This window comes from Chanos chanos, chromosome 7, assembly GCF_902362185.1.
Source record: "Chanos chanos chromosome 7, fChaCha1.1, whole genome shotgun sequence".
Classification (NCBI taxonomy): Eukaryota; Metazoa; Chordata; class Actinopteri; order Gonorynchiformes; family Chanidae; genus Chanos; species Chanos chanos.
The window spans coordinates 10,355,291-10,375,290 of NC_044501.1; the positions used below are offsets into that span (position 1 = coordinate 10,355,291).

The following is a 20,000-nucleotide window of genomic DNA, read 5'->3' on the forward strand; positions in this document are numbered from 1 at the left end:
TTAGACACTGTGTGCCTCTTCCCAGCGCTGTTCCATTATGAAGAGCTAAACTAAAACCTGTGCGTTTTGAGTTTTTGTATTTAATCCTCCATGTGTTCCACATTAGAGTCTTGGATCGGACAGAGACGAGTGCAAAAAAAAAAAGAAAGAAAAAAAAAAGAAAAAAAGGGAGGGGAAAAAAAAGAAAGAAAAGTCTCCCTTTTCCCTTAGCTCCATCTTTCTAGCTTTCCATCAATCCCCCTCTCCCCCAAATCTCCCATAATCCCTCAGTCCATTCAGCCCTGACAGAAGCAACTCCTGTGAAAGGCAAACCCTTTACATAAAGTCTTAAGGCACAATGCTTTTCACAGACAAGACCTCAGCATCCGTTAACTTAACCTGTGGCTTGTTAAATAGGTACCAAAAAAAAAAAAAAAAAAAGGATGTCATGACTTCTTCTTATTTGTTGAATGTGGAAGCCCCCCGCCCCGCACACACACCCCCCACCCCCTCCACCCCGCTACAGGGCGGGGCTTGGCTAAAACATCTGCTGACATTTCACTGGACGGCGGCTGTGCGAGAGGAAGCGGGGAGATATTGTGAGAATAAGCGACTGTACAGGCCTAACAAACGTTCGATTGTAATCCTCTCGGCAAACAGGGCCGCGCTGAATGGATGTTTCATCAGACGCACTTTTTTAATGCCTGGGTGTGGAGATGGAAGGGGCTATTTTCGGTACTGCGCCCCACCCACCCACCCATTCATTCCTTTAGTCCCTAATATTGCTCTACCCCTCTGTGGCATTTGGGTCGCCAACATCCTCTGGACCCCGTAGGCGGACGAACCAATAAGTGACATCACCCCCATTTCCCTCTACTGTACACAGTAATATGAACGACTGGTATCTTATGATGTCACATTAAAAAAAAAAAAAAAAAAAAAAAGACTGCCAGACTATTTTCTCAACATTAGGCCAAAAACCAAATGCTGGTTTCATGCTAGACACAAATAGAAACACTTTGTAGAGAAGCGAACGCGTTTTAAAAGCCTCGTAATTAAAAGTATTATATATTCTCTCAGGACTAATTGAAAATGAGCATTCTTTAACAAGCATAAAAAAAAGAGACACAGCTGAACTCTCTCTCTGGGGGGGGGGGGGGGGGGGTATTAAAGTGTTTATAAATATCAGGGATGAGAATAGATCAGATAAAGAGAGAGAGAAAGAGAGAGAGAAAGAGAAAGAGAGAAAGAGAGAGAGAAAGAGAGAGAGAGAGAGAGAGAAAGCGAGAGAGAAAGCGAGAGAGAGAGAAAGGAGCTGAAGGACCAACACTGGATTTGAACTTACACTCACAGCCTGTTCTCAGAAAAAAAAAAAAAAAAAAAAAAGACACCAACCGAAAAAACCTCCGTGCCCGGTAACACATCTATTCCATCAAAGGCCTGACGCCAAACGCAATTATGCCCAAGGAAGAAAAAGAAAAAAACAAACAAACTAACCAAATAAAAAAAAAGCCCTCGTCATAAACGCATTACCATTTACAAACGCAGCTCTCTGGACATTAACGAACGCAGAAGGACGTGACCTCGCCCGCTGCAGCTGCCGTAAGAGTCATCTGACGTGACGACCCACGGTATCGTCAACCCAGGGACCGCTGCCATTGTCATAAACTCAAAAAAAAAAAAAACACTTAATGAAGTCGGTGTTAAATGACGGGTGACATTTATTATGTCATTTTAATGTTTTTTTTAAGGCCTGTGACTCACATGTGTAGCCCATATGCATGTGTGTGACGGGCTGACAAGGTACGTGTGTGTGCGTTAATGAGGTACGGTCTGAACTCGAGAGAGAGAGAGAGAGAGAGAGAGAGAGAGAGAGAGAGAGAGAGAGAGAGAGAGAGAGAGAGGGTCCACAGAGGTTGAGTACAGTGTTGCTGAACCCGACTGACGAATGTTTTATTGGATCTGGGATGCACGCCAGTGTCTTACTCTCTCTCTTGGCGTCTTCATCTTCTTGGCCTCTTTCGCACTGTCAGTCTCACTCTGCTCCAACGCTATCCTTCTCCTCCTCCTCTTTCGTCTTCATCTTGACATTCCAGCTGTTTTGCCTTGACGCAAGGACTGGACTAGAAGATCATCATTTTAATGGGAAACCATCTTCTCCAGCTATAAGAGTCTGTTCTTATGGAGAATTCGGCAAGAACTTGGATCCTTCCGTATGCGTCACCTCATTCCTGATCTCATACGTACACAATGCTGTGCAGGGACCTCGTTTGCGTTTTCCGGGAACACCTGATCAAACAGGCTTTCAATTTTAAGACACGATTGGATTACAGCGGCAATTCCTGGAAGGATTTGAAAATTTCAGTCTGACCGGGACCGATACTGTCAAACGAGGGACAGTAATGAAGCCCCACAATTCACCTTGGCTGGCACGCTGCAGTCACTGCACTGAAGTAAAGCAATAGCTTCTTAGATGCTCTGACACATCGACATCGACATCAACTCCCTGTCTTTATTCGAGACGCCAAACTCAGATCCTCTAGCCCCTCTCCAACTGACAGCTTCTCCAAGGTCTTCTCGTCTTACGACTGGGGAATCTCGTCTGACATCTGATTTGACGTCTGTCAGTCACTGTCTCTGCTTTCCTGTTGTTGGGCTGTTTTTTGTTTTTTTTCTGTTTTTTTTTTCACTGGAGGGATAAGAACTGTGTTACATGTGACGCCATGTCACTATGGAGAGAACCACATCCGTTTTCTCTCTCTGTGCCATAAAGCACAAGCAGTTTCCCTGTTTCCTTTCTCAGCCCTAGACTGGCACACAGACTTCAATCAGAAAAAAAAAAAAAAAAAAAAAAAAAACAGGGGCGTGGGTTGATTCCTCTGCAGCGCTGATGTCATTTCCTCTTACTTTCCGCGACCGTACCAAAAAAAAAAAAAAAACAACTGCAACACTGGCAAAGCCTCACATGCCTTACAGCCGTCATGAAAGGCCTTCTTTGACACCCGGGTGGAAAGGGGCTGGAGGCTAAACGGGCGTGTCCTATTTACAGAGCCAAAGTCTGGACTGAGAGAGCGAGACTACACCTTACAAACCGTCCCAAAAAAACTCCGACGGCCAGCTGGACTTCAAAGAGAGAGAGAAAAAAAAAAAAAAAAAAGAGCTTGTTACCGGTACTAACCCACAGGCACGTACAGAGGACGACCGGGATATGAACGAGAGAATGGGATAAAGTTTTGTTGAAAAAAACGCTGGCGTAACATTTTTAGGGCTGTTCACTGCTCAGTGCATGGGTTGTTATCCGTACCGCACAGCTATGTAAATAAAGCCGACTAGTGAAATATTAACACCGACGCCGACTGAATCAACAAGCCGGGGTCGTCGTCTCCCCGCCCCCCCCCCCCCCCCCCCCCCCCCCGCCGCGGTCGGGAGAGAAATCGTCAGACGCGCGTACAACGAGTTGACGGAGCACTCAATAAAAGCTTGCTCGGTGGGCGTCGGGACGCTGATCTGAGAACAGGTGTTCTCTTCTGCCGGCCTCTGTTTGGTTTTTCTCTCTCAGCACCTAGCTGCCTCTTATCGGTGTTTATCATCATAATAGGTCACTCAGTTTTCCATAACCAGCAAACAACCGTTTGACTGTCTGACATGAGCATTAACAAATCTCTCACCTCCATGATTTTAAACTCAGACTGATTATGATTTAACACCCAGATAACTACTTCTGTCTGTTGATATGCACACACATACACAAAAACATATTTGTACCAACTGTAACTTAGGTTAAGCTTATTTCACATAGATAAGAAGCACACGTAGCAGGCGCGTGAGGGCGGATTAGCAAAGGAAGCATACAGGCCTGTGTACATCATGGGGGGGGGGGGGGATGTAGCGCGTGTTTAAACAAACACAACAAACAAAAAACTTCAACATTTCTAGTTTAGGATCCTTGTGCATATCAACCACCATCTAAATGTCACACTGACAACAAGCACTTTGCGTATGCATGTATGTATACATATAAACATACACATACACACACACACACACACATCACAGAGTGTGTGATTAAAGCTACAGCGAGAGTCTTCAGAGGGAGGGGACTTTGTTAGATGTTGAGGATGAGTTGAGGGGGGTGTAGTAACTAGGGCATTTTATCTCTGGAGTTATTCTCTGTGGGCACTGCTTCAGCACAGTGATAAAGTAGCTCCCAGCTTTAATGTATATATTTAAAACAGGCAATCTAACATTACACACACACACACACACTCACACACATACACATACAAACACACAAACACACACAGACACTTCCCCCTTAGCCTCCATGGCAGCAGGCCAAGGGTGTAAATCAAGCCTGCCCCCTTCCCTTTATGCCCTGGTCTCAGATGGTCCACTGCATAGGCTTCAGCAAATCCTCAGCTCTCCCACACACACACACACACACACACACACACACACACACACAGAGTTCCACCTTCCAACACAAATTAGCTCACTGGGTCCATTAAAGACATGCTAGGCTGAGCAGTGCTGGACACCAGCCCACAGTGCAGGTAGCACTGGCGTTGGATGAGTGCCTCCCACCTACGACTATTCGCTGTGGGCTCTTAAAGAGAAAGAGAAAGAGAAAGAGAGAAAGAGAGAGAGAGAGAGAGAGAGAGAGAGAGAGAGAGAGAGAAAGAGAGAAACAGAGAGAGAGAGAGAGAGGGAGAGAGAGAGAGAGAAAGAAAGAGAGAAAGAAAGAGAGAGAGAGAGAAGTGTTAATGTAAAGAGCCTTATGGCAGAAAACAGAAGGAAAGAAGAATGCAGACTAGCATCTATTAATCGGCTTAGAGAGAGACAATATGGGACACTGCGAAGAGCCGCCCCCTGTACGGAACCACACGAGATCTTTGAAAATGCGCTCGTCTCGGGCACAACGTGGCGGGAAAAAAAAAAAACGCTACAGCGATATTTACAACTTATACCACCAGAGCTCTCGGCACCTACAGATTCATAACATCTCACTTAGCAACGACCGCGGGCGTTTCCCACCGGTAGCGTAAACGGTCGTTTTACGATACGATACGATGCCAAAGAGAGAGGATCGGTCCGTCTCTCTATTTGTATCTGTAAGCTCAGTCGTGCATCTCACAGAGAAATAATGTCAACTATCTCCTCCACCCCTTGTCTGCACCGTTGACTGTGACCCTTTAAGGCCAAAAGACGCCGTCGCTGGTGAAGGGCTTACGGACTTTGTTTGGTTTTTGTAATGGCTTTCCAGAGGCGCGTGCCAAAATCTCCTCTCGAGCACACCTGGCAGGACTGGGGGGGGGGGGGGGCGCAACTGCGGCGGTGCGGACAGCTTCGGGCGGGAACAGCCGTCCGACCTCGTCCGGAGACAGCTGGGAATGCCGCGCGCCCTGAAAAACAGCAGCGGCACTCTCAAGAAGAAAAAAAAAAAAATCAACCCCGCACATCAACGACGGTCCGCGGCAGTCCGGCTTGGCCCGTGACCTGTGACCCCGCCGACAGCTGGCTGCGAGATTAGTTACTGCGATGAAAACAGGGTGATGTTGTCCTGTTAACGCCCGTAAGCGCTAGTCGAATACCACGCGACCGCCGTGCAAACCGTTAACGTGTCAGTCAGTCACCTCCGGCACGCCAATTCCCATCTGTGATCCGTCGTCTCAGTCGCTCACGTGACGGGAATGATGGCTTTTCGTCTTACAGGAACGGAATCTTAGCTTTAGGTTGGATGTCTGCTCTTGGTTGGGATTCCCGAAGGATATGCTGTGGTTTATTTTGAACCAATCTCTCTCTTCCCTGATTTGACAAAGGCATTTTCTGTAACGGCTACGGGATAAAGTCAAAGAAACACCGACAGCCTGCTGGAACCCACAGAAAACCAAACACAAAGCAGTGCTGAAGGTTGACTGACTGATTGTGGTCAGTATCTCTCACTAGTCATAAAGGAAGTGGATGCATTCAGCTGATACAAAATGGCAATAACCTTTACTCAAAGGTCACCGAATGTAAGCATGAGAAGAGAACAAGTCACATGCTAAAACAACACCGACAGTGTATAAGCACACACACACTTATTTATTTATTTATTAAGGATGTCCCGATCCGATCTCAAAGAATTTGCCGATCAAGGCATTTTTAACTGATCGGTATTGGCTTCGCGGAGCACGACCCTAAGCCCAGTCCGTTGTTTTACGTCAGCTGTCAGACAAGCGTCGTAAAACGAGAGCTTGATTTGTAGCAGGACGCGGCAAAAAATGTCTGCATCGTGGACATGTTTTAAATTGGGAGAGCGAAAGCAGTCCAACAGCCACTTGTCATGTTTGCAACACGAACATTTCGCGAGGCGGTAGCAACACAGAGCTGCGTTCAATAGGCTACTACCGCTTTAGTACGGCACTTAAAAAATAAACACTCTCAGCGGAATACAGCGAGTTCACTCAGGTAACACGGACAAAAGCTCCTCCGAAGCAACACACATTGGAAGAAATACATTTAAAAGGAGAGAGAAATTTCCTAGAGACAGCGACAAGGCCAAAAAGATTACCGAGAGGGTAATTGAAATAATTGCTTTGGATGACCAGCCCATGTGGTAGCAAATACTGAGGTGCGTTCAAATTCGGCAAATTGAGCCAAACGTTCCAGGCGAACGGGTTTTCTTTTAACTTTTAAATTTGAACATTTTTTAGGTCAGCGTACTCCGACAGCATTAATCCTCAAGGCTGCTAATAACAACCAAGGTATCATTTCCACAGTACTCCTTAACCCTCTCGACACTACATCTCAGACACTGCTCTACCGGAGCTTTACTTTGAAGGTTTACTTTGTTATTTTGTAAAATAAAAACCATAATTAAAAAAAATAAATAAAGAAGGAACAGCTTGGCCCCAGGCTTTTTTTTTTGTCAAGCATATACATTGAATTGATTTTAATAACTGCACTGTACTTGAAATGTGCACTGTGCAACTGTATTACCTGGGGAAATACAAGTATCGGATCTGGACTTGGTATCGGCAGATATTCAGCATTAAATGACTCGGATCAGGGGCAAAAAAACTTAATTGGGACATCCCTAATATATATATATATATATATATATGTGTGTGTGTGTGTGTGTGTGTGTGTGTGTGTGTGTGCGTGTGTGTGTATGTATGTATGTATGTATGTATATATATATAACACTATATGACATTTAAGGGACTAGGGGTGTAAAGCGTCTCTCTGTAAAAATGTCTGTGAGGTGCTAGTGATTCTCCTCTGACTCTGGCCTGAGAGTGAGTCCAACTGTTTCTGTTAAGAGCATCTGTAAATTGTCATTGCAAAAGCGTGGTTTAGCAATCTTTTCCAAAAAAAAAACAAAAAAAAAAAACACCCTGCACAAATATGTAATAATTACATCAGCAGGGAGGTATACCACAAAACAGAATTTCTCAGTTCGCTGGGGCCGGTATTGCCCAATAGTGGATGAGGTAGGAACATTCCTATTGGACGGTTCTTGACTTTTGTCTTAATGTTATCCAGCTAGCTGAGAATTCCTGCCATTGACATATAACCCTCCAGAGGGACGCAAACCCGATGAACTCCATCCGTCCTCATTCTGTTGTTTCTCATTCTCTTCTCGCGCTTTTTTTTCTTCCTTTCTTTCTTTCTTTCTTTCTTTCTTTGTCATTCTTTCTTTCCAACCTCTTTTGTGTTTCCTGCTCTACTCTTAACTATGCTTTAGAGTTGCAGAGTTAGTATTTTAATACTGTAATAGTAATAAATGGTGTGTAATATACACACACACACACATACACATACACATACACACATACACACACACACACACACCCCACAGCTGGATTTCCAGGGGACCATCTCTGAGAGCATAGCCTTGGATTCCACACTTCCTCACATGGATTCACTTACGAGTAGAATTATACTGAAAACCTCCAACTTTGAAGCATAAAACTCCTCTTTCATTTGAGAACGCAGTAACTTAGGCCTCTTTCGCTGACTCCCTTTTCCCATCTTCATCTCATCTCTCTCTTTCTCGCTTTCCTGTCCTTTCTCTCCTTCAAATCATTTTTTTTTAAAAGCCAGGAGGTACCTCCGAAAAATAAATACAGAACGCTGAACCGTCAACGGTGTCTCGACACCCCACCCCTCCCCCATCTCACGTTGATTTATGAAGTGAAAAGTCGTGACTGAAACCGAAACAGCTGATAATCATCATTCGGAGGCTGATTTCACAACCCTCCACATCTTCAGAGGAGTCGACTCCGAGCATCCGCGCGTGTCAAACCGGTTTTCATTCTGTCCAGGACCAGGGTTACGAAGCATTAAAACACGCTATTGTCGTTAGCCGTGTACGAAAGATCAAATCGTACCTTGACCACAGATTTATGGCTTAAGTCATTTCCTCTGATACTCTGCAGACCACAATGGCATATCTTAGACAGCTGGAACATACAATGCTATCACAGGCCAACAGGACCGCTGAATGTTCGGCGGACCAGGCCGCGCCGCAGTTTGGATCCGAGATAAACCCCCCCCCCCCAAAAAAAAAACCAAAAACAAACTTTGACTAACCTTTGGTTTGGGCCTTCTCCTCTAAAAAGGCTCAGGTTGTGCTGGTCAGCCGGGGTAGCAGTCAGCTCTTTAGGGCCCCCTGGTAAGGACAAAAGAGATTAAAAAAAAAACAAAAAAAACCCTGATTATAAAATGGTAAGGAAAAGAAAAAAAAAAAACCCCAAACCAAAACAAACAGTCCTGAGTGGACAGCAGCGTCGTGCGGAATATAAATCACCAGCATTTACTCCGAATCGATACAGCTGCTTCAGGCAAACTACAGAGTAAGCATACAGAGAAGAAAGCTACACAGTCCACAGATAAATTACAATGATGAACTATGGGCAGCTGTGCTCATGCTCTCTCAAGCATGTTGGTATTGGGGTGTGTGCGCACGTGTGTGTGTGTGCGAGTGTGAGTATGAGTGTGAGTGTGTGAGTGTGACTTTTCTAAGAGGCACACTTCCCAAACAAGGAATAACAATTTCCTACTTTGACTTGACTCATAGCTTTAGCTGTGCGCGTGTGTGTGTGTGTGTTAATTAAAGAGCTGTGTGAGCGTCTGACGGGGTCTAACAGAATCAGCCCTGCGCGAGGTGGCGGTAGGAACACTGACCCGTCTAATTATGGTTCGCACGAAACGTAAAAACCAACCCCTCGTGTCCAGGGCCTCTTAGTCCTCAGTGTGACTCAGAGAAAATCACACACACAAGAGCTGATGAAGGACAAAACACAGGCTGAGAGAGAGAGACTGTGTGTGTGTGTGTGTGTGTATCTTGTGCTAGTCCTTCAACAAGTTGCTGATCACAGCTGCCTGCTGGGCACAGCTAAGCGGGATATCTGTCCACACAGCAGCATGAAGCTTTTTTTTGGGTGTGTGTGTGTGTGTGTGTGTGTGTATGTGTGTGTGGATTGCCAAACCACTTTTGGGTTAAGGAGCAAACAATGTTAAGATCTTTCTAAAGAAACCTGTTTCTGGCCTGGTAAGAGACGGAACAATGACCCAGTTAACTGGAAGAGGCCGAACAGTCATCTTCTCGAAAAAATACTCATGGAAAAAAAAACACACAAAAAAACAGAATTTCATGATTATGCAGCAGCTATAAAAAGTCACAGGAGGTGTCTGTCTGCTGTCTGTGACACTTTGTGATGTGTGATTTTTAACTAACAAAAGTCTGAAATGTTCATAAAACATGGGATATGGGTAACCATGGAAACGGTTCAGCAAGCAGCCTACGCAAGGTCCCCAGGATCAAATACATACACACACACACACACACACACACACACACACACAGACTCTGAATCTGAGCAATATCATTACTGAAAGTCATGCGTTGACAATACAGTCTACACCGAGTTCTGGCAGTGTGGTGCAGATTTACTGCTTCACTTCTTTTGTATTGTTACACTGAATGAGTGTAACTGGTTTCACAACCTGTTTCCAGCTCTGGCTACTATGATTCCTCTATGCCTGAGGCAGTCAATTCCTCACTGCTGTTTAACGTATTCACGTAAAGCTTTTTTTTTTCAGTCTTTTCACTCTGTCTGTCTCTCTCTCTCTCTCTCACACACACACACACACACACACACACCAGACCTCATTATGAGTCTGTCACATACGCCGACATGCGAAATGTGTATGGTGAACACAGAGATCAGTTTCAGGCGATGTCTTTAACTTTGCCCTGTAGGTAGGAATGAAAACAACACAGGCGGGCCCAGCATAAGGTACATCATCAGACCAAGTATCAGGCAGGCCATTGTGTGTATCCTCCCAGCATGCACTGGGGTTAGTGTCTTTAGTGATCTTTGGACCCTGAAAGGGAATTGGCAAACAGCACTGGTTATAGCTGGAGCAAGATGAGCACCAATCCAAAACGGCCAATAGGATCACAGGGCAGTGGAACATCTGAATCCTCATTGGTTGGCTTTTCCAGCAAACGGAGGTGCCGACCACGATAAGCAATGATCGTATATCTCTGAGGGCAGACGAACAGAAAAAAATACAAAGAGCTCAATTTCCCGTCACTGTCACAGTGTAAACACTGATTGGGAAACTAAGCTAATATGTGGGGGGAGGGGAGGGGAGGGGGGGGGGGGGCGGGACACAGAAAGCAGAGCACCGATTTGAAGCACAAAAACATCCAGAGATGAATTAAACAGCTGAGGTCCACATGACTAACACAGGACGCCTGAAGCACAGAGCACTGAAATTGTAGACAAGAGAATACAAAACACTATATAAATCCTATATCCACAATGTGTGTGTGTGTGTTTGTGTCTGGAGCACAAACATAAACACCCACACCATCCTCATCCTGGTGGGATTGAGCCAGGTGTGTCCGCCGATAGGGTGCTTTTCCATCCAGGCCACGCCCCCCCCCTCCCCCAACAGATGAAAAAGGCTCAACTTCCTGTATGGACAGGAAGCGTGAGAGCGAGGGGGCACTGAACAGAGGCCAGTTAGACGCAGCAGGGGGAGGTGATGTCAGAGGAAAACCCCTCTAGTGCGACTTAATGAGCGAAATAACAGACGGGCATTGTCGTGGAGCAGATAGAGGAGGGCGGGGGGGGGGGGGGGGGGGGGGGGTGCCAAAACTCAACACTCATAGTAAAGCTCTCACTGGCCAAGGCAAAGAAAACGAGGGAGAGAGAGAGAGAGAGAAAGACAGAGTCTGAAAGAGCTCAGCCAACAGATGAAGAAAAAGCAGGGATAGAGGAGATAAAGATTTCCACCTAATTAGTCTACTTTCATCCTCCTCAAGGACTCTCTTTATGTCCCGTTTATTGATTAACCGGCCTTGACTCTCTCAAAGGGAAAAAGACAACTGATACTTTATGGTGAGTCTGCTGATAGCCATGATGCGAACCCTTATCACAAATTCCTCTTGGCCGTGAGCAAACACGCCACACCTGACCCAGTAACAGGCCGGTTTTTCACACGTATACACACACACACACACACACACACACAAATGGCCGGAGAACAGCTTTTCTTGATGGAAGTATTAACAAACACAGAAGTGAGGCACAAGCGCGAGTGAGTCACTGTTGTATTGCGGGTGTTTTTCCAAGTTAAAAATGGCAGTTCAATTCATGAGCCGACGAGAGGAAGACTCGCAGGTACAGAGCGGCGTCTTGTGCAACAAACATGGAGATTCAACATTAGATAAGTTGCGTAATTTCTGCATAACTAATCTTACGTTGAATCTAAATGTTATCATAATCTACTGAGCACCGAGTAATAAAGTAGGAACCCCTTTTAGGGATGACGCCCAAAACGTGATGAAACCATTTGAGCAGAAGCGTGTGTGGGCGACTGAAAGCAGAGATCTGAGAGGTGATAATCAGAGACGAGAAAACGCAAAATCATGATATTTAACCTAATTCATGTCATTATTATTTTTTTTTTTTTTTTCAAATAATGAGGGGAATGTTCCGGTAAGAGAATATTTAGGGCCTTTGATGGTAAAAGGAACCTTGTCGCCACAAAAGCTGAGTCACAAAACTGCTTTTGAGTAATTTCTTTCCCATTTACAAAGAAGCTGCATGAAATGATGTTTTGTTTTTTTTTTGAGAAAAACATCAAAGCTGTCAAGATACCACATTTGCGCATTTTCGTCATATTTAAATAGATTAGACTTACGATTATTGACACTCAAGATATCGCGGTCAATGCACACAAATCATTGCAACCAAACTGCAGCGCACAAAACACATTAGTATCGGTCGGCATGTCAATTTTCCTACGGGATGGGAATATCCCAGCGTAAATGCGAAATTTATTTATTTTAAGCATGATCAGATGGCTACCATTATGTCTTATTTTAGGAGCCATTTAGAGCCATTATGTTTTTCCACTATTACTGAAATCAGGCCGAGCATCTCTGAGAATCTAGAAGATCTGGAGAATGCTATAGAGGTTGCTCAGATGAAGAGACCAGTCCAGCTGAGAGATGGACTACACACGTCACACACAGTCCTATACTGTAATCTCTTTACGAAGCTCGCGCTCTGGATTCAATTAAACGGGCAGAGACAACCATTCCTCTCCGCTTAAGAATTCTCCACGGTCCGGCACGGGAGCACTTTGTGGACACACACGCACACATGGTGGGAATTATGGAGCACGAAGCAGATGGAATTTTCCCACGGTGACATGGAATCTGAAAGACCACCCTCCTCCCCTTTCTTCCCTCTTTTCTTCATGCTTGTCTCTCTCTCTCTCTCTCTCTCTCTCTCTCTGTGTGTGTGTAGTCCTAGGCTTGTGGATAAGGAAAGGCCCTTTTGTTACATAGAGAAAAAAAAACCTCACTCTTGATTGGTCTGACAATGATGAATGAATGAATGAACAAAACCAACTGATAAAACTTCATGAATCACATAGATGACAGTTTTCAAAAACCCAACAACGAGCAGACAGCATTAAAAGATACACATTCACACCTTCAATTAACCTACAGAAATAAACATCAACATCTCTCTCCCTCTCTCTCTTTTTCTCTCTCTCTCTTTTCACTGGAGTTCTGCCTGTGGTCCAACACTGCTGAGATGATCACCTGTCCAAGTTAGCTGCCCCCAGGACCTGTCACAGTTTAGCACAGTCAGCCCAGAGCTGAGGCTGACCTGGAAACTGGCCTGACCATTTCCCGTCTGGCACGTGGGTGTGTAATTTGGAGGGACCGCACAATAAACCAGAGATCAACATGGCCAAGGGATTAGCAGTTCAGTGACTAAAGAGTTTCGGACTCCATTAGACCAATAAGTCGACAGGGCTTTGTAATTGAAATGGTTTCTAATATATATACACACACACACACACACACACACACACACACACACACACACAAAAACCCTACCAATTCAAAAACAATTGAACTTAATCTTTGTGAATGGTATAAAAATAAGGGCTACACCAGCAGGCTATGACTCATGAGGCAATTTGAACACCCTCTTCGTTCATTAAAAAAAAAAACCTTGTCAGATGTCAAAGGAAAGTGTGCGTCATAGAACACAGGACAAGCACAAACACAGCGAACGCATTGGTACGATTCGTGTATATATATATATATATATATATATATATATACACACATTTTCCTGGACAGGGTTCTCGTAGGCTGTGAAAGTTTGATGTGGGCTAGCGAGAGAGCCTTGCGGTTAAAGGACACTGTGGTGTGAGGTCACATGAGCAGTGAAGGAAAAGTCAACATCAAACAGAGAGACCTTCAACCGCACCGGTCACGTGACCTCAGAACGCTCGCCCTGCTCTGGCATTTCGTTTTTACAGATGCAGCACTGAGGTACGTTTGTCTACCTCCACACCTCACAAGAGTCAGGAGTTTCACGCGTTCCACTCGGCCAAAAAAAAAAAAATGAAACATTTTAATCGGTCACAATTTGCGGTGCGGTAGCCGTGACCACGAGACCAAATTTCCAGACTGAAAGGATGTTCACACATTCTTTTTTTTTTTCTTTTTTTTATCGTGAGAAAGTTACGCAAGGAGCAGCTCCAAAGCTTTAGCTTCATCGGATCAGGGAGGGAATGTGCGTGACCTAAAAAATTTCCGAGCACAGATATGCGGATGAGATCAGAGGTGTTGCGTATGCCCTGGTTTGACTGAAAAAAAAAGAGAAAGGATCTCAGTCAAATTAGCCAGTGTTTCTCCTGTCAAAGACTCTCTGCACTATCTTAAGATGCATGATGCTAATTTGTAACAGTAAACAGCATTTAATCAAGCAAACGTCAGTGAAGGCTTGTAGACACCGGTGAATGCCGGTTAGAAATTAAGGCAAGGCTTTCATGAGTTTAATTGTAATTTATCAGTTATTTGCCATGCAGCTGTTGTCCTGTCTAATACATTATGAACTACACACACAACAAACCAAACCACCTCTCAAAGGAATAGGAACAAACCATTATGCAAGAATTTTAAAACTGCATATTTGTCATTTTCTACATCCCTAAATACCACCAGAAATGCCCAATGAGACACTTCCTGCATCCAGATGGTAGCGTTACTCTGAATGAACCTGATGAGAGAGAAGGGGAATGTGAAGCAGTGGTCACTAAGGAACCAGACCAAAAAAAGAAAACTGTAAACAAAAACAATGAGGAGGAAGACAAACAAATCAAGCCAAAGCAGAAATTTCACACAGCGCTCAGGGGGGAAAACCATGCCGGTCCACCATTTATACCCCATTCTGAGAGAATCATGTCTTGGCCCGGCGATTCGTGGTCAGTCAACACTAGCGTCATAATGGAAGATATTAAACAAGGGGCTGGGAGGCCTGATCCTAGACCTGTTAAGAGATGAATGTTGCCACAGCAACATAACGCACTCTGTGACATCATCTTTTTTTTTCTCTCCAATTTTAACTCTCTCTATCGTTCGGTCTCACTCTTCCGCTCATCCGCCTGTTCTATGTCCACAACGCGTTCTCCACCCAACCACGTCATTCTGTTCTCCAGCAGTTTTGTGTGAGAACATGTTGAAGACAGGGGCGGAGGAGAACGGTCTGGATAATATAGAACCCAGCTGAGTCGCGCGGTTACGCGGCCGTCGTGGTGGTGGTGAGATCAGCTGGGTCATGAGAGGTCAGACTTTACTGAGACACAGGCCGGAAAGAGAAAGGAGAGTCCAGTCTGGGCGAAGTGCCACTCCAACTGGACATTCCAGAAACTTCTCTAAGGAGGCCAGATACACACTCCCACACTGGGCCAGACGTCAAGACAGCCTGCCAGTTTGGAGAGAACTGGATCCAAGTGGACTTACTTCATTTCTGCTTCAGTTGTAGCAGATTCCTGTTGGACCACAGCACTTCATAGTGGCTCGCACTGGACCTCTGTCTTAGACATACTCATTAGAGTAACTGGACATTGGTGAATCAGTAATGTTGGACTGTTTTTAGAGGAGCTAAGACAGGGGCGCTCTCCAGTATATATCTCCAGGCAGCTCTGACCGCTCTCTGTCCGCCCGGATATCTGACACTAGAGCTGGGATTCCACGGTAAAATTCCCTCCACATGGAATCCTCACCTTCGACCTCTTGTGAGGGATGATTAACCAGTGGGTGGCAATGCTACAGGCTGCTTATAGCCTTTGCTTCGATTAGATCATACTGTTCTCTAGCCTGTTGGAGAAAACCACAGGAATGACATGTGGTAAAGGGAGACTAGCCAGTTTCTACCTCTTCACTTTCTTGGGGATGGTCAGATGGGGTTTCAGATCATGAATTCAGAAAAGAAAAAAAAAAAAAGAGTCTGAATTCCTACAAAGCACCTGAAGCAAAAAACAAAAACAAAAAAAATACATAAAACACTCATTAACAACATGATAAGAATTCAAAGAGAAATACATAAAAGCACAGCGAGATGACAAGGACTCATGTGAGAAAGCCTTCCCACTGAAGACCACAACTAACAAGTCCACTGGGACGACCATTTCCTGTCATGTGATCTCCCATGTCAACATTCATTGGCACATAAGGGCGATAAGAGCTGAAAGAGTCTAGGGCCATCTGCTACTGATTGGGGGGCTTTGAGGACATGATGCAGAACCAAGCACCTGCCATTGCCACTGTATTGATTAAGAACTCCATAAGCCTCTTACAAGCACACTTCTGAAGAGGGGAGATGCCTAGTGGGAATGGTTAAAAAGAAAGAGGCATGAAGCTAGCTTTGCCTTGCTTTTCCTCTTTTTTTTTTTTTTTTTTGTTTCATCCATTGAAAGTGACATGTCACACTAACTCTCGTCCTCTGTCACACGCAAGCTTCTGTCCTGTGAGGAGACGGACATGCAGTTTCCCCCAAAGCAAAGGATGTGTCAACCTCCTTCTGCCTAAACCAATCACTTTTTTTTTTTTTTAACAAAACAAAATATCAGTATCTTTGCCGCCTTCCACGGAAACCGTGACGGAAAAAGGAAAGTTTAAACACACTGCTGCATTGTTTCCAGCAAGAGGTGAATATTCGGGCGCGTAACTCCTTAAAAGACAACACTTTGGGAAAATACACGGATTAAACGGATAAGACCCGATTTTATGCCCTGAATTTAGGGTCATCCATCAAACATCTATTTTTATGTTTTTAATTATTTTGTTTGGGCGTATGGGTGGCAGTAATGATCAAATGAGTCTCTTGCTAAATTTCACATCTACTGGGCTGTGACAGAAATCTTGGCTCGTCTCCTAAAGGCAAGTCATGGGAGGTGACTTGAAAACATTTGACCGCTCCGCAAAGGATACAGAAACGCAATGGAAACAACCACTGTTTGAGTCAGACACCCAAGTCTGAGCCAACCAACCTTGCCCAGTGAGCCAGACAAGTAAACCCTAAACCCAAAGCACCCATGGCCCACCAGGTGTCTGCTGAGATGGAGGTCCCTGTAGTCACTGGAGCTTCTCCGATTTCTCTCTCCCTGCAGGCTGTTCTTCATGGTGGGTTAGGGGAGTCTTTGAAGTGCCCCCTTCAGCAGTAAAGAGAGCTTTGGTAAAACAACACCACTCCAGACCTGATCCTTTTGTGTGGCACAAAATTTCAGGGCTCATCAGGTTGGAGGTTCATCTCTGGTGCGCATTGTAAGCAATCTTTTAAAACTTAAAAAGCACGGAATCGGGTTACAGAACAGCAAGTTCACAATCCTAATAAAGGTCCTCTTTTAAATCAAAAGCGCAAGTTTCCCTCTTTTGGCAACAGCTTTGATGTATAGGTAGCACAAACAGACATAGACTAACAGACACACACACGAACACACTCACACACAGACACACACCTAAAACCCACAATTCGACCCCCAGTAAGAGCATTAGTAAGGCTTTGGCAGCTGCTTTTCTCATTAGAATTGCTACTTCCACACAGATACCCTGGAGACCACACATTCTCCTCTCTGTCTGTGGAAATCAGTCTGCCCGTGCTCTGAAGTCCTGTACGGCCAAATGAATGGCAAAATCATTGACTAAGTCCAGTGGTTTTCCTGTGGTCAGCAGTTTATCAACAACATACCACTTCTCCCTTAGGACGTTCAGGAAACGGACGAACGCTCCAAACAGAGAACATCTGCAGCACACACACAAAAAAAAAAAGGGGAACAGAAAAGACAAACAGTGCTCGAATGAAAGCTTACAGAGCCCGAAGCATCTGTTAGCATGATGGCAGGGGTAGCCTGTGGCACATAGAGTTTTACTCTGTGTGTGACTGACGAGCATTTCGCAATGGCCTTCCTCGCGAACCAAGTCCTGCAGAAAGTAACAAGTTTGCGTGAAGATGCAAAAACTATCCTTTTTCCTTCATCTAAGAAAGTCCAAAGGGGGGGGGGGGGGGAAAAAAAAAAAAAAAAAAGAACCTACACTGCTCTCCCTCCGTCTCACTCTCTCTGTGTCCGTCTTTTCACAACGGGCTGCCCTCCTTCTCTTCTCTCTCTCTCTCTCTCGTGGCGATAACCGTAATTCAGTAGAAACTTTCTTAAGGAAAACTAATCTGCACTTTTCCACTTGGCTTAGGATTGGTACTAGGCCCAGGAGGAAAATCAGAAGACAGACAGACGAGGTTGTCTAAGGCAGAATGAGGACAGCGTTCTCTCCGCATCAAGCATCGGTATCCTGAGCGCAACTGAAAAGGATGTCGTCCAGGAAAACTGACAGTAACTCATCCCCCTAATACAGGCAGGATTCTTCGATCTCATTTTCACCTGCATTTGTGCATGCTTGCAATTCGTCATGGAGACGTCCTACCTGCCTAAGCCTTTCCATTCTCAGCCTCTTGTGGACAAACATTGCTTATTAAAGCCATGTTTGCATTTAGTACAAAGACAACTGGCACAAACTGGTCCAGATGGTATGCAGACAGTGGCCTTGGGGTTTTTTTTTCTTACACCGATGACAACGATAACCTCCAAATCAGTTAGGCATAGCAGAGAGCATTATGCCTCAGTGGCTTAATGACTTGTCTACATTTACATCGTCATTATGGAAAATGGAAAAAAAAAAAAAAAATACATCGTCACTCTAAAGTCTGGCATGACTCTGTGCTAAATGTGAAGGTACTTGGGTGCACTCATTTTACTCTAACACGCTAAATTTAGCACTGGTATGACGTTATGATATTCAGATGACCCAGGATTTCTTTCCTGCGGATTCTGACAAAACTTTGCAAGCTCGTTTTATGACAGTATTCTGACAAAAATAAACGACATCAGGACACTAAACGTTTCCTCAACAACAAATGAGTTCTCAAACATTCACGGGCTAATTGCACTTATTTTACATGACTAGGCCAACTTAAAGCTGAAGCGATGACTAATAAAATACTCAAGAAAGAACCCGATATTTTGGGGACGTCTACTTTTATTTTTTCCTCATGCTGAAAAAATCGCTAGCACTGTCATATTCATCAGCTATGTTGCGGGTCGACTCCTTCCTGTCAAAAAGGGCAAATGCACACGAGATATTCAAGCTGCAGAAAATGCTACGCTGCAATAAGGTAAAAGATGCGTCATATGGCGTTCCACTGACTAGCACGTGCTCGTGTGGTTAAAGGCTGTTACAATTGTTTGTCAAGGTTGATCGTGGCAGCTGCACCCTACGCTCACAAACAGCCTACTGAACACGTACAGGCTGAAGTAAAACAAGCTCGTCTTAATGGGTTGGACACTTAGTTATGGTAGCCTATAACAAGATTACTTACTTAAGATAAACACATGCTTGCTTAAGAAAAACACATTGATTACGAGCAACTTTGCCACTTACTTATATCCCGGCCCGAAGACGACTGAGTTAGATTACTTGGGACGACGTCAAACCTTGAAAGAATGAAAAAACAAAGCTGTTTCTACTGAAATGTTTCTCGGCTTCTGCCTCATTACTTCACAGACTGTCTGCTGTCGTTTTTATGGACTTTGACTCAACAGTGTTCTGGCCAAAGCAGATGGGCCAGGGAGCAGAACAATGGCAGCACGGCACGAGAGCCCGACCTATGTCATAGAATACACGCATCGGTTTAACTGGTATAAATGGATATTTGTAGTAGACAAGATAGTCTACAACACCGTTTTGTCGTCTTTTTATACAAACGCGTTCATATTGTGAAAGCGAAGACTCGTAACATTGATACACGAGAGCTTTTCCAGTTGGATTGCTCGTTAGGGTGGAGACTGTCAGGCAAGGTAGCCCCAAATATAAAAGTGATTGTCATTTTGGAAAGTATATTACAGCGTATAACAGTAGTTTGTACAGTATGCTGTGCTGTAAAAGCAAAGAAACACTGTCTTAATTTGGGTGAAAAATGAAACATGCCGGGCATGAACACACCCTTAAGGATACTCGACAATAGAGTCACATTTCACTGACCGTTGCTTGTAAGGACACGAGATAGACTGCTTAATTTGCAAGTGTTGATACAGTGACCATGATACAGTGGCCGTTAGTAACATGTTCATCGCATGTTGCCGCAGGTCGAGTATTGTCC

General features: G+C 44.6%; 1 protein-coding gene across 3 annotated transcripts in view; it reads right to left on the reverse strand.

Moving 5' to 3' along the window:
• raph1b (Ras association (RalGDS/AF-6) and pleckstrin homology domains 1b) overlaps positions 1-20,000 on the reverse strand; it is a 48,439-nt gene that overhangs the window by 27,828 nt on the left and 611 nt on the right. For 2 of the 3 annotated variants that reach the window (XM_030779549.1, XM_030779547.1), the window contains exon 2: positions 8,557-8,635. The gene's annotated coding sequence lies outside the window, so the exon portion shown is untranslated. Of the gene's footprint in view, positions 1-8,556; positions 8,636-19,282; positions 19,336-20,000 lie in introns of all 3 variants that reach the window. The other variant, XM_030779548.1, reaches the window with a different exon arrangement.